The following is a 9684-nucleotide window of genomic DNA, read 5'->3' as shown; positions in this document are numbered from 1 at the left end:
TTGTATTCTCCTCCTCCAACACAAGCAGTTGCATCCGTCTTCGTTTCCAGACGGAAAACTCCCCAAAACCGGCCTCCGCTTTATGTCTCTACTGAAGCCTTTTTATATCTTCTGCTGCGAAGACTAAGATATGACCCAGCAAATTGCAAGGCCCAGTCCATTAGCAGAACCCAACTCCAAAATCGGGTCACTAGCCAACTCCGATACGCATTCTCCCACTTCTCAGTCTCTGTCAACGAACAGCTCCTTGTCTCGCTGCCACAACTCCACATACATTCTCCGTTTGACTACAGCATCAGTACCACCAAGATTCTATACTATCGGTCCCATGGAAAACCAGCAGCATCAGACTAGTCTGCAATACGAAACCACGAAAACTCCATTGATTTGCTCCTTGAGCTCAGCCAATCACTTTCACCACTGCCTCCAATTGAAACAGCCACTTCTGCCATCTCCATCGCAACTTGATTTGGTGCAGTCCTCTTCTCGAAATTCACAAATGAGCCCCATGAATCCAGCGACGTCGCTGCTTCAGTTAGAGTAGAAACTTGATTCCATCCTCATTCCCGTCTGCGATCTACACAGCCACCAATCGAACCCAACTTCGTGCAGATACTGAACCAATGGCATGCAGCAGCAACAGCTCGAGCACATCACCTTACTTTTTCACAGAACTTCCGCTTATGTCCACGGACAAAAGCATCATCTTCTTAACTCCGACAATTGCACCAGCTTCAATTCTTGGCCACCCACTAGTTGTAAAATAATTCAACCAAGTTCGACAACATCCCGTCATTACTGGCAGATTCATGGTCTTCTTCAGAGCAGCAAACCATTAACAGGTTCAACCCATTTCAGTCGCTGCCAATTAATTCTTTCGCCTGTAGCTGTTCCGACAATTACCAGCTCCTTGAAAACAATCGATGCCTCCTGATTCATCCATCCAACATACCCATCTCCGCATTCTTGATAGACAGACATGAACAATGGCAGTTACGTCAGTTCTTCCAGCTGGTTTAAATCTCCAAATAAGTCCCTGTTCAATCCATGCCAAGAACACAAGCTGCTGCTAGAAATTATCTTTCATCTCGGACCATCTCATTCTTTTGTCTTCACAGTCCCAAAATTCATTGTGCACTATTAACTCATGCAAATATTTGGCTGAAACCCATCACATCCTCTAACTCAATTTGTTGGTGTTGCGATGAAATGCTAGAGAACTACCAACTGCAATTCACGATCCATACTCCAGTTCGTTTACCACTTGTATCTCTTCTATGCTTAACATGGAAATGATATTCTCGTCTTGTTTTGACAAACAGAAGAGTATGTTGTTCAGTACTTAAGAAATACCACACAAGATTGTGGTTGAAATGAAGCCACGTCCCCATGCCTCCTTATTTCGTTCTCTGGCCGTGAAATGACATCCATGCTGCTGATATATATATACCAGGCCAGCCACAAATTAAGTGCCTTCGGAGGTGCAAGCAGTAGTTTTGGCAATATTTGGGCAAACATCAATTTAGCTTCTAGTTAAGCCATTTATTTTCAGGATGGTTTGAATTCACTCGTATTTTCTACAAAAACAATAAAATAATGGTATTAGTCAAAATATCGAGTCCTATCTAATATAAATATGGGTATAAAATGTAGCATTTGCGTGCGGAGTAATTAAAATGAAGAAAATAGGATGCTTTTTCATCTTCTCCCACGCCCTTTCATATGAGAAAAAGAAAACCTAAATCTCTTTTCCTTCCCAATTAGGGTTGTTCATGGTCGATTTTGGTTCGGTTTCTAGCCAAACCAAAACCGAAACCAATACTATTGGTTTCTAAAAATCTAAACCAAACCAATCCATTAACCATTGGTTCGGTTTCCAAATGGTTCCAGTTGGTTTCGGTTTGTCCCAGTGGTTTTTGGTTAACCAATAATTATGTAAAACCAAAAGAAAAAACATAAATTTACAGATATAAAAATCATAGTTGCCGATAGTACTGGTTTACACAAATTTACAGACAAAAAAAAAATAAAAAAAATATCAAGAATAGTTAAAGCTTACTCTAATTCTAGAGATCAAAAGAAGATATATAATATATCTTAATTTAGTTATTGACAAATAAAAAAAAGGAAGACGGGAAGAAAAAAGTCGAGTAGCAGCGGCTGTAGTTGGCGGTGGAGAAGGGAGGCGACTTAGAGAAGGAGAAAGAGAAAGAGGGAGAGTATCATAATGAAATATTAGATTTAGGGTTTATATTTATCCTCTAAATCAATGGGTAGAATCTAATACTTGTAAATCAACGGTAGAAATTAAGTTTAAAAATTAATCGGTTTTCCAATGGTTTTTGGTTCGGTTTTAGAGGTCAAACCAAACCAAAACCAACACTATCGGTTTTTCACTTTCTACACCGTAACCAATCCATTAGGAAATGGTTCGGTTTGGTTTCTTTCTAATTGGTCTGGTTTGGTCCGGTTCCAGCGGAAAACCGAAACCATGTTCAGCCCTATTCCCAATATTGTTGCAACCTCCTTCTAAGATTTGCGCCACCACCTCTAACAACAACTTCCAAAGGTAATTTAATCATTTCAGTTTTCATTTAATCAATTAGAAATTTGGATTTCTGATTTATATATACATATTTTTTTTTTGAGGAAGTTTGTGTATAGATATGGTTAAAAGAAGCAGAAAATGAGCTATATAGCCAAAAACGCAAGTTTTCTGGGCCATATGGACTGGTAGAAGTTTCGTCTGGGTCAAATGGACAGTCAAAACAAATAAATGAAACAGACCTTTATACCCTTATTAGTTTTCTCCTTCACCACTTCGTTATCTTCTCCATTTCACCACTTTGTTATCTTCTCCATCTCCACCATTAGCACCAAAAACCCATCGAAACCAAATCTATTCACCATCGGAAGCTTCTCTTATTCCACCGGCACCACCACTCAGGTTCCCTAAGAATTACCACCGGCACCACCTTCGCAAACTTTCCTCACGGTTACAATCACGATCGTCAACAATTCCAATACCACTATCATCGTTTTCAATAAGCCTAAAGCCCTAATCTCCATCTATTATCTTCATTTGGTTCTCGAATTGCAGATTAGGGTTGTAAATTGATTGATCCATGATTTTATTTGAATTGAAAACACCACCACTGACTTAGAATTCCACCACCATATAATATTTTTAATGCCCTAATTTCGTTAAAGTTTCTCAATTTCATAAGTTCAGGAAGCTAAATTAGGTTTTAAATCCGTCAATTCACAAAATGGGAACTCAAAAATATGGATTGGTTCTTGATAATCATTGATCACGTAAGTCTCCTAACCCTAATTTTATTTTTACTTCTATTTTCTTAACGACTTGCGTTTCATCTATGTTAAGCTTATGTAAAATCTAGTTTGAAATTTATTGAATTTAAACATTGATAAATGATTCATCATGTTTTGATTGAGCTGAAAAAATTTTCATGAAAGTTTAAACACGGATGAAACTGGTTTTTTTGGGTTGTATTTGGTGGGAAGGATGAAATCATTTTCATCTAGTGTACACATTGATATACCTTAATTTTCGTTAGAATACTCAGGGTGAAACGAATTTCATCTAGTTATAGACTGTCATATAACTAGATTTTCGTCAAAATATGCATGATGAATATAGTTTCTTATAGTTTATACATTGATATACCTTAATTTTCGTCAAAATACTCAGCTAGGAGCCAATTTCACCTAGTTGTAGACTGTGCTATAAGTATATAATTGTATTTTTGTCAAAATATGCAAGATGAAACTAGTTTCATATAGTTTACATATTGATATAACTTAATTTTTGGAATGGATTAAATTCATATAGTGAATTAGGTATCACTCACTGTAAACAAGGATAAAATTGTTTGGAATGGATTAAATTCGGGTTCACTCTTTTTAAACCTTGTTGAATTTGGTTTTGTCATTTTTAGATTAGGTTGAATTTGAATTTTCAGCCATTTTAAACTAGGATGAAACTGATTGCATCCTGTTTTAGATTGAGTGAATTAGATTTCTTTCATTGTAAACTAGGATGAAGTCGGTTTCATCCTGTTTAAACCGGTATATATTTCATATTTATGTTTGAGGTCACTGATGGTTGTTGGAAGAGAAGATGTTCATGGGTTTATTGGGTTTGGTTTGAATTGGTGTTTGGTTGAGAACATTGAATGAAATTGCATAATAATTTGAGCTGAGAAGATGTGCTAAGAAGATGTGATATTAAGGGTTTCTACAGGCAATGATGAATCTGTGACGGTGTTACTGCTGGTAATGAATACTGAATGATGAAATGAATCCGAGATGGAGCTGAAATTATAGGTGATAGAAATGGAGATGATGTTGTAGTTGGTGATGGAAGGGTTGGAAAGGAAAGGATGGTTAGAGCCAAGCCGGTCTGAGGAATGCAATTCTGGTGATTTGAGCTGGTGAAGTTTTGAAGTGGGTGCTACAATGGCATGACTAATAGATTTCAGGTTTGCTCGATTTGTGGAGTTTTCAAGGGAGTTACAAAATGATTTGAAGAGAATCAGCTGATTCTGGTATTGTTTGTTCATGGGGTGTAGTCTAAGGAAGAAGATGATCACAAAATGAGTACATCTTGTATATGGAATACTCAATGATGAAAGTATGTGATGGAAGTTGAACAAGGATTAACAATGTCGTTTTATTTCAGTATTTTACAAAAAAATATTAATGTAAATTAATTTTAAGTTTTTTGTTTGTAAAACTTTATCTTTGTCTGCGTTTATGATCATCTGGATTCATCCATGGATGTGTATTTCTTAATTGTAGGTCAATTAATATGAAACTTTTACTTAAATTAATGCTAACTTCATGATATTTCATACAATCTAGTCCGAATATGCAGGATGAAAACCAGATGCATCTTGAAAAAAAAATATATTTTTGTTTGAATATGCAGGATGTAACTGGTTTCATCCTGTATAAAACTATTCTCAGAGTTGCAGGTTGAAAAAAAAAAAAAAATTGTCAGAATGTAACCAGGCTAGGATGTAACTGGTTACATCCTAGCCTGTATAAAGTTTTTTTGTCAGAATGTAACCAGGCTAGGATGAAACTGGTTACATCCTAGCCTGTATTATATTTTTTTTGGTCATAATGTAACCAGGCTAGGATGAAACCAGTTCCACCCTGGCCAGAAATCTCATTTTTTCATCCTAGTCTATATAATGTTTATTTTTTCATTCTGCAGAGGATGAAACCAGTTTCGTCAAGGTATTATTCATGATGCACCTGTATTCATTGAAGTTTGACCATAAAAATTGTAAAGCAATTGAAAAAAGAAAAAAAAAACATCAAGGTTTATATATAAATCAATACAACCAAATAAAAATATCTTTTTACAAAGTTATCAATTATACCACAAAATGATATATTTCATAAATACATTTCCCTTAAAAATGTAGCAGTAACGTACACATTCCAGTGCGATTGACTGGATTTCATTACTAAATGGAACATCCTCTTCTTGATAGACCAAATTTCGATTATGAGATACATTGTCGTCGATGATACCATAAAAATATTAACTTAGGCATGACTTAGCAAGCACAAATTCAGCATTTTCGTCAAACAAAATAACGTAGCCCGTCCTATGTTGTTGTTCGTGCAAAGGAAAGAAGTTGACTGTTAAATCATGTTGCACACCTTTCCATGTATGCAATCAGTTGTAATAAGATGATCTCTAATATCTGCGAGTCACACAAACAAGTTTACAGACAAGTAAGAACATATTCACATACTAATTAAAATGGGTGAATTCACTCATTTTGCTGCTCAAAATGGTGTAGAGAACATTGCTGTAAACAACACCAGATGAGCAGTGACGGTGCAAATAAAACAGATGCTACCAATCTATTAGTAACGTTCAATAATCAAAAAAATGATAGTGAGAAGTGTGTCAACAAGTTGAGTTAAAATGATAGTGAATTAACTAACAGTTTGCAACCAACTTAATTATACAGTCTAGACATAAGGCTATATCACCCATACATCCAAGCTACATCAACTGGTTCCTTAATTACACATCCTCATTTCTACCACTAACGTTCTTAATTTAATATCTATCCTAATTTCTTATGGATAATATAAACCATACATACTAAACATGCATGTACATTATTACATATAAGATTCAACAGAAATGCCAAGACATTAGGAAATTTCAAACCTACTCATGTATGGTAAAGCATAAAAGGGAATCAAAATCTTACTTTTATATACTACTCGCTTAAAAGTTACAAATTGGTGCAGATATTCACTTTTTAACAAGCAACCAAAATCCATTCACCTACCATCTTAACTGTAGGTGCATTCTAAACTCAAAATGAGAATTGATAGAGACTGTCAAGTATTTAACCAAAGCACTTGATACCCCAATGGTCCCATCCTCAATAACCAACACAATTCCCAAATGTTTTTCATCGATTTACAACCAGAACTATTAGCACAAAAGCAGATAACTCTAGCTTTCATTTCTAAAATGCTAACACCCATTTTGATGATTTTGCTCAAATAATCAAAACTGGTGAAATATAAATGCAGTTCATAAGTGTGAATTCGTGAATGTTACGAGCAGAAATATAAATGCAGTTCATAAGTGTATCACTTGAGTACTAACCTTGGTGGTCCGAAATCTTAATTATCCTTCAAAGCAAAAGATCAGATTTTCATAGATTGACTTGTATAAACACTAGCTTTTCTTCCTCTTACGAGCTCTCTTCCAACACCATTGAGGCATATGAACAAACACTTTATACCCAGGTATGCTAGACTACTTCCTTGTCTACTCGTAAAATATCAGACTCCCGGAATCAAAATCAAACATTCAAGAAAATAAGAAATCGAATCAGTTATACTAATAAACAGAAAGAAATCATTCAAGGGTTTCAATGAAAATGGTACCCGGGGTCAACACCTAAACATACATCTTTACTTCAAAAAAATCATGGCTCAACAACATCTTCAAATACATCCCTGTCATGCAACACATCCCTAGCTACAAGTACAACTACAACTAATTTGGGATGAACCCTAATTCCCAATTGATTCATTATAGAAAATGAAATTAAACCATATACATCATCAAAAAATTTAATTAAAAGAAAACCCATCACTAATTGATCAATCTATAAATCAATTTCACACAAATACAGAGTTAATTAAAGTAACCCTAAACTCAACTTACCTTTCTGTTGAGTTTGAATCAACACACGGATGGACACCATGACCATCAATTATCCCTGATTCCATTTCATTTCTCTAAATCAACACACTGATGGACACGAATATGATAATAATCCGAATTCGAAAGGATAAAGAAGTTGAAGCTCGTTTACTTGAGATCTGCATTTCAAAACCGCAGACCATAAATTTGTTTGTTCTTCACAAAAAAAAAAAAAGACAAGATACGTTTATTCTTCACAAAAATTGTTTAAAAGGCTGCAGGTTATTTTAGGTAAAGTATATTATTTTATTTTAATTTTACTGAGCCAAATATCCAAATTGGCTATATAAACAGTATATTTATGATGTTTGGCTATATAAACAGTATCAAAAGCTAAGAATTTATTTCACCCACGAATTTTGTGTTGGAAATGTAAATAAGAAGATAAACGGGTAATTTCCTCTGCAGTTTATACAGTTTTTGATTCTTTAGCTTTGGTTTAATTGTTTTACTTGTTGCACATTTGGTTGTTATTGATTATTTCCTTTGTTTTGTATAGTCTGGATTAACATGGATTTGTGATTGGTTTATTTAGATGCTGATTGAGTTGTTCCTAGGATATGGAAAATATTTTGGTCGACTTTGAAACTCATTCTGCTGATTTCTTTTTCTCCTTCCACAACCAGGGGTTTTTCGATAAAAGCTGGAACCCCCTTCAATCTAGGCTTTTCAAGTAGTTCTGCATCCTCATTTTACCATGGAGGTGTATAATATAGTTAGAATTTGAAGAGTTGTATACTGTAATTTCATTCTCGATTAATGACAATTTCTGAATCATTGGACGCATGCCGATCGTGAGATTGCATCCGATGACACCTTGCTCCGATTTGAGATATGCAAGAAGGACAACTCCATGTTCTTAACGAAAAAAAACCTTGATCATGGTTTTTTATTTTTTGATTATAAATACTTTGTTAAAAATCAAAGAGCTTTGGCTGTTACCAATCTAGAATTCCCAGTCGTTATTCGGCAAATGATTAGGTTTTATTTCCTATTTTTTTCATTTATTGGAATTGTTTTTATTAATTAGGATTTGTATTGCTTGAGCTTAATTTTTGCAGTGGCAAGAAAAGGTATCGAAAATAAGAGGAACTTAAGAAAATTTTATCTAGAGTTGCTAAACACAACTTTTCATAAACAAGAGACTATTTATTTCTTAGGCTTTCCATTTTTTTTTTTAAATTCAAACTTTCGACCAAAAAAATTGAAATTGATAGATTATTTGGAACTTTCACACATATGTGTCATTGTGAAGAGTTACTATCAAACTATACATCCTTCTCATTATTTTTGTAGTTGTTTGAATCAAGGATTTTCTAATATGTTTTCTTCTTGAGATGATACCCCGTTATGTGGATATTACTCATATAATATACTTTTGTAACTTGAACAAGACAGTTGATGCATGCGGTACTAAATCTACTCTATTATCAGCTTATGTGTTTCTCTCCTATTTTTATTTTTTTTTTAAATTCCTAGCAACACCAACCTCTCTTTTTTTTATCTGGACAAAATTTTATAGAATACACAATATTATACGAAATAGTACTAATGTATTTTACAAAAACATGACATAACAGGGACATGAAGCCGATGATGACGAGGAATCGGAAAACCAAAACCCTCTCCAAGTTTGGGAGCAATACGAACACCTCTTGCCGGATTCTCATGACACGGTGACTCAGAGTATACAGATAGCCGTACCAAAGGAAGCTAAAACAAAGCAAAACATCGCAATGGTGGGATACTATCTGGAACAGCTTCAACTGGAAGGAACATTATTTCCAGGGGGGCACCAAATCCGTGGAGTAATTGGAATGACAACGAGGCATGCGAGGAATCGAAAAATTATACTGAACTATTGTGTAATTGAACATTCTTTTCATGCACATCTGGATTTACGGGGGGATTTTGTTGCTTTTATTACTTCGTTATTTAGGCTTTTTTCAAACGTATTGTGTTTTTGGATATCATATGTTGATCAACATGTAACTGTTTTCAATTTCAAGGTTAAATGTTAGTGAATGTTCCCCCTTTGGTTTTGAGTTTGACATTATAATCGTATGCCTATAAAGTTTCATAATGGGTGACAAAACAACAGCACTTCAGATGGAAGTTTACACCGTCAAGATAAAACACCAGCCACCCACTTTCTTACCATTTCAAATAAGGGGAAATCTAGAGTCTGGCATCATGTAAAAAAAATGAATTTTGTGACAAGTGCCAACATAAAACATAACCACTGAGGCTAATGAGAATTAAACATAAGCACTGAGACATTCTATACCTAAAGAGAGAGAAAAAAAAAAACACTATATCTAACTTTTGTGACCACATACGCAGAGGATAAATTGTTTACCAAAATTTAGTAGTGCGAATGCATCTAAATTCTAAATCTAGACTAATAT

The 9684-nt window shown here is 34.7% G+C and overlaps 1 long non-coding RNA gene across 1 annotated transcript; it reads right to left on the bottom strand.

Moving 5' to 3' along the window:
- Positions 1-5341: 5341 nt before the first annotated feature.
- On the bottom strand, positions 5342-7231 carry LOC113279820. Its single transcript, XR_003325680.1, has 2 exons — positions 6671-7231; positions 5342-5741 (listed from the first exon to the last, which is right to left on the bottom strand). It is a non-coding gene; the product is annotated as an uncharacterized LOC113279820 (long non-coding RNA).
- Positions 7232-9684: the final 2453 nt, after the last annotated feature.

Source organism: Papaver somniferum, chromosome 1 (genome assembly GCF_003573695.1).
Source record: "Papaver somniferum cultivar HN1 chromosome 1, ASM357369v1, whole genome shotgun sequence".
Taxonomy (NCBI): domain Eukaryota; kingdom Viridiplantae; phylum Streptophyta; class Magnoliopsida; order Ranunculales; family Papaveraceae; genus Papaver; species Papaver somniferum.
This window is presented reverse-complemented; position numbering and strand designations above follow the sequence as displayed.